Here is a 5,900-nt window from a genome sequence, read left to right as displayed (position 1 = left end):
AATGAAAAAGAAGGCATAAATAATCACAACCTAAAGACACAGTAAAAGTAGTACTAAAGGAAAGCTTGTAGCAATAACAGACATAACTAGAAATAAACTCAAATAAGGAAACTAATCTCACACCAGAGGAAACTGGAATAAAAAGACAAAATGAAAATCAAATGTAAATATAAAGTAGTAAATAAAATTAAAAACTAAATAAATTAGACAGAAATCAAAATAATAAATTTCAATGAAATAAAAATTTTAAATATATAGTCATAAAATACATGCCTATTGAAACTCAGAAAACATAAATAAATTAAATTAGAAATTACTTCTCAGAAATATACTCCAGAATTGCAAATGATTATGAGAGATTATTATTAACTATTAAATGGGAGCAAATGAGACAACTTAGAAGAGAATCACAGTTTTTTAGAAAAAAACAACATTCCTCAACTGAGGTCAAGAAGAAGTGGAAAACCAAAACAGGCAGACCAAACATTATGAAATAGAAAAAGTATCCCCACACCTATGGACATCTAATCTTTGATAAGAGGGTCCAGAGTATTAAATAGAAGAAGGAGGCTCTCTTCAATAAATGGTGCTGGGAAAACTGGATTGAAACATGCAGAAGAATGAAACTGAACCACTTTATCTAGCCAGAAACAAAAATAAACTCCAGTTGGATCAAAGACCTGGATGTTAGACCAGAAACAAATACTTAGAGGAAAACATTGGTAAAACAGTTTCCCACCTACACCTCAAGGACATCTTTGATGAATCAAACCCAATTGCAAGGAAGACTAAAGCAGAAACAAACCAATGGGACTACATCAAATTGAAAAGCTTCTGCACATCCAAAGAAACTATTAAACAAACAAAGAGACCCCTCACAGAAAGGGAGAAGACCTTCACATGCCAGACATCAGACAAGAAACTAATCACCAAAATAAACAAAGAGCTCAGCAAACTTAGCACCAAAAAAGCAAATGACCCCATTAATGGGCAGAGGATATGAACAAGACATTCACTTCAGAGGAGATCCAAAAGGCTAACAAACATATGAAAAACTGCTCCAGGTCACTGATTGTGAGAGAAATGCAAATTAAGACAACACTGAGATACTACCTCATTCCTGTAAGAATGGCATATATCAAAAAGGACAGCAGCAACAAATGCTGGAGAGGCTGTGGGGACAGAGGAACCCTTTTGCATTGCTGGTGGGAATGTAAATTGGTCCAGCCTCTGTGGAGAGCAGTCTGGAGAATTCTTATAAGGCTAGACATGGACCTTCCATATGATCCAGTAATTCCTCTCCTGGGGTTATACCCCAAGGACTCAATAACACCCAACTAAAAAGAGGTGTGTACTCCTATGTTCATAGCAGCACAATTCATAATAGATAAAACCTGGAAGCAACCCAGGTGCCCAACAACAGATGAGTGGCTGAGAAAGCTGTGGTATATATACACAATGGAATACTATGCAGCTATCAAGAACAATGAACCCACCTTCTCTGACCCATCTTGGACAGAGCTAGAAGGAATTATGTTAAGTGAGCTAAGTCTGAAAGATAAAGATGAGTATGGGATGATCCCACTCATCAACAGAAGTTGAGAAAGAAGATCTGAAAGGGAAACTAAAAGCAGGATCTGACTAAATTGAAAGTAGGGCACCAAAGTAAAAGCCCTGTGGTGAGGGGTAGACATGCAGCTTCCTGGGCTGGTTGGGGGTGGGGGTTTGTGGGTGGGATGGGACACAGTCTTTTGGTGGTGGGAATGGTGTTTATGTACACTCCTAGTAAAGTGTAGTCATATAAATCACTAGTTAATCAATATGAGAGGGGGAAAATTAATTGTATGTCTCGAAGTTTTTAAAACACAGACTGAGTCTTTTAATATATAGGCTGTGTATTTGATATGCGGACTCTCTCAAAAGCCTAGACTAAATAGATCAGAAGCAACCGGTGGCACAGTTATGTACAAGATATTGGGTACTGTACAGCAAACCCTAGCAAAAGGACTTTTCAAAGTTAACCCATTTACCAAATAATTTGATGATAACAATAACTATCCCTAAGACAGCAGGAACCTCACATCTCCACTATAGAGCCTATATTTCCCCCAGTCCTGGAACCTTAGGATAGGGCCCACTTTCCCGCATGCCTCTCCCAATCCATATCAAATAATATTGCATCAGCCGATCGCAACCTAATCAACACAAGGATTGCCACCTCAACATGCTTCAACTCAGACTGTGTCCAGTGACTTTAGGTGTGGAATGACAGCCCTTCAGCTTCATTACTTGGTCACCAGGTTCCAGATGTCATCAGGATGCCGGCCAGACTTCCCTGGACTGAAGACCCCACCAATGTGTCCTGGAGCTCCACTTCCCCAGAGACCCACCCTACAAGGGAAAGAGAGAGGCAGACTGGGAGTATGGACCGACCAGTCAACATCCATGTTCAGCGGGGATGCATTTACAGAAGCCAGACCTTCCACATTCTGCATCCTACAATGACCCTGGGTTCATGTTCCCAGATGGATAGAGAATGGGAAAGCTATCAGGGGGAGGGAATGGGATATGGAGATTGGGTGGTGGGAATTGTATGGAGTTGTACCCCTCCTATCCTATGGTTTTGTTAATTTATCCTTTCTTAAATAAAAAAGAAACTAAAAAAAAGAAATAGAAAAAGTAATATAATCCCCACCAAAAAGATAAGTCCTAAGCCATTTGACTTCACTGGTTATTCATATTAAATTTTCAAAGACTTAGTATCCTACTTGTAAAATTCAAATAATGCAAAACTTCCAAATCTAACATGTGAAGTGAAAATAATATAATAAAACTCAGAAAATGAGATTAACAAAAAAGGGAGACAATAGACCAATATCCCTAATAAACATGCATTCATAGATGTATAAACCTAGTAAATCAATGCAGCACATCAAATGAATAATATATTATGATCACTGGGATCTACTATCAGTATAGTTCATCTTTTTTATATTTATTTATTTATTTATTTATGTATTTATTCCCTTTTGTTGCCCTTGTTGTTTTATTGTTGTAGTTATTATTGTTTTCATTGGAAAGGGAAATGAAGAGAGGAGGGGAAGACAGAGAGAGGAAGAGAAAGATAGACACTTACAGACCTGCTTTATTGCTTGTGAAGCGACTCCCCTGCAGTTGGGAAGCCGGGGGCTTGAACCGGGATCCTTAACTGATCTTTATGCTTGGTGCCACGTGCACTTAACCTGCTGTGCTACCGCACAACTCCTGGTTCAACATCTTAAATTCAATAAATATTATATACCACATCAGTAAAAGATGAGATTAAAATGTGATCATTTCAGCAATTGCAGAAAATAAACATTGAACAGTATTGAACATTAATTTTTCATTTTTAAGCAAAATTCACAAAGGAATAAGTCGTCAACATAATAAAAGTCCTCTATCACAAACCCATAATTGACATTATGCCCAGTGATGAAAAACAGATTTTCCATTAGAATCAGGAACAAGATAATATGAATATATATTTATTTTTCTTTTGTTTTCTCCATTACCCATGTTAGTAAAACAAACAAACAACAACAATTGGAGTCTCTACACTGGAGAGCAGAGCATCAGTCATGTCTCATGGCTGAGAAATAAACTTTGTCACACCATTAGTAGTGATAGAAAAGAGGCTTGAGTGTCTCCCACACAGGAACCATGAGGTCTTGGTAAAATGTCTCCCACTTGTAACTGTTCATGTTTTAACATGCATACCACCTTCTTTATTTTTTTTAATTTTTTAAAAATTATTTTCTCTTTTGTTGCTCTTGTTTTTTTCATTGTTGTTGTAGTTATTGTTGTCGCCATCGTTACATAGGACAGAGAGGAATGGAGAGAAAGGGAAGACAGAGGGGGGAGAGAAAGATAGTCCCCTGCAGACTTGCTTCACCTCCTGTGAAGCGACATCCCTGCAGGTGGGGAGCTGGGGTCTCGAACTGGGATCTTTACTCCAGTCCTTGCGCTTCACGCCACCTGAGCTTAACCCACTGTGCTACTGCCCGACTCCCAACACCTTCTTTATTAAAAGTAGTATTTTCTGAAGCAGACTGTGGAAGCAGACAGTAGAACCAGGTTCCTGTAGCCACAGACCACTACATTTTATCTAGCTAAAGCAACAATCAGATTGGACAGCAATTAAAGTTAGTTAACTGTACTAAAGGGTGAACTTCATCACTACAGGATTTTAAAGAAAGCTACCTAAACCTAAGAACTCAATTAACCCTGACTGAGAAAAATAACAAGTCATACTCACAAATGAGTAGTAAGGCCACATGAGGCCTCTGAGTAGAATACACCCAGCTATGTGTGACATGAAGACAGAATGCATCAAGCCTGACTTGGCAGAGCTCAATTTCTATTACCTAGGGGCAGGGTGAGGGAGGGAAAAGAGCTACTGCAACATTTTAGTATCCAGACAGCATTAACATAAACTGCTCCAAGGACAATGTATATGCCATTAATACCACCAAACCAAAATGAATCAGATTCATTATCCGTTTTTCTTTTCTTTTTGTTTGAGAAGCTTGTTTATCTCTCTTTTGGCCATTGCAATGTACTTCGAGATGACTCTGTGTTGGTTTAATCTAGGAAGCAGCAGAAAGAAAGTCACTATCAGGTAGGTGAGAAGAAGGTTGTGGACTTGCTGTCCCACCCAAGCAACCGCAGCGAGAGAAATGATCATGCCCATGAAGTACATTTTAGGCTTCTCCTCCTTGAGTGTGAAGAGGTGTTTCCACCAGCCCATAGTTTTGCATCGAGTTTTCACTAGATTGCTGCAGATTTCATGAAATCTTTGCTGTTGTTCAGTGGTCCATTTATTGGAGCTAAAAATTCTAGGTGCGAGAATGGGAACAAGGTAGTCAGCCAAGCACAAAAACATAACAAAACAAAACAGGAAACACCAGACAGAACAGATGGATCTAGATAGTAGATAGTCACAAACACCAGAGAAACCACACCCGCGATGGCAGGTGGGAACCAGGCTCTTTCCCATTGGAAGACTTTATTGGCCATCAGCATCACTTCACCCCATCCTTCCACAGTCTGCTTCAGAAATTATCTGGCTTCAAGAATAATAGAGACCAAGTTTACCACTTCTGACGACAGGGCCAATTCAAATTCATTCCTCGTTCTGTTTTCATCCCATGTGAGAAGCCTCATAGATTAAAACTGATTCCATGTTCCATTATGTGTTGGTTTCACCCTTCTGCAAAATAGCAATTTGTAGGAAACATTGACTGATGGCTTCTTCCCAAATGGGGAATCTGACAGGCTTAGAACTCACATCTTGCTCTTAGACTTCAAGTTTGTAATTCTGTAAAGACTCTGAGAGGTCAAATTTAGAACTTTTTGCATAGTTTTAATTTCAGATATTCAGCTAATTGAAACCTACATAGTAGGTTAAAGACTGCTGTCTATGACCTCTACTCCAAGACCAGAAAATAACAAAAGTCTTCCTGTATGTAAAGGTTTGTCTTAGTAGAAAATAACTCTATTCATTTCTCAAGACCAGAATAAGGCTTGGAAGGTAAGCCTCCAGGCTTTCAATGAAACTACTGGCTGTTATGGTCCCTATAGATTTGGCAAATGAGGTGGTGTTTGACATTTTTCCTAGATTAGTCTTTAAAGACTAAAACCTGTTGGTCAACAAATTGTGGCAATCATAGTTGACCTTGCCCTACAGAGATTTGTAATTCTTAGAAATCTTAGCATTATATTCTCTCTCTCTCTCTTGGGATTTAGAGAAGTTAAAATCTGTAGGAATGTACCTCTGAGGGCTGAAAATGTGACATATTTGGGATCAATTCTTAAACTCTGGTTGACTTATTTGTAATATAGTTTTGTGAATTTATTGC

The 5,900-nt window shown here is 38.6% G+C and overlaps 1 pseudogene; it reads right to left on the bottom strand.

Annotated features, from left to right (window-relative positions):
* Positions 1-4,084: 4,084 nt before the first annotated feature.
* Positions 4,085-5,111, bottom strand: LOC103126904 (ADP-ribosylation factor-like protein 6-interacting protein 1; annotated as a pseudogene).
* Positions 5,112-5,900: the final 789 nt, after the last annotated feature.

Source organism: Erinaceus europaeus, chromosome 8 (genome assembly GCF_950295315.1).
Source record: "Erinaceus europaeus chromosome 8, mEriEur2.1, whole genome shotgun sequence".
Classification (NCBI taxonomy): Eukaryota; Metazoa; Chordata; class Mammalia; order Eulipotyphla; family Erinaceidae; genus Erinaceus; species Erinaceus europaeus.
Note: the sequence above shows the minus strand (reverse complement) of the source record. Positions and strands in the feature narration are given on the sequence as shown.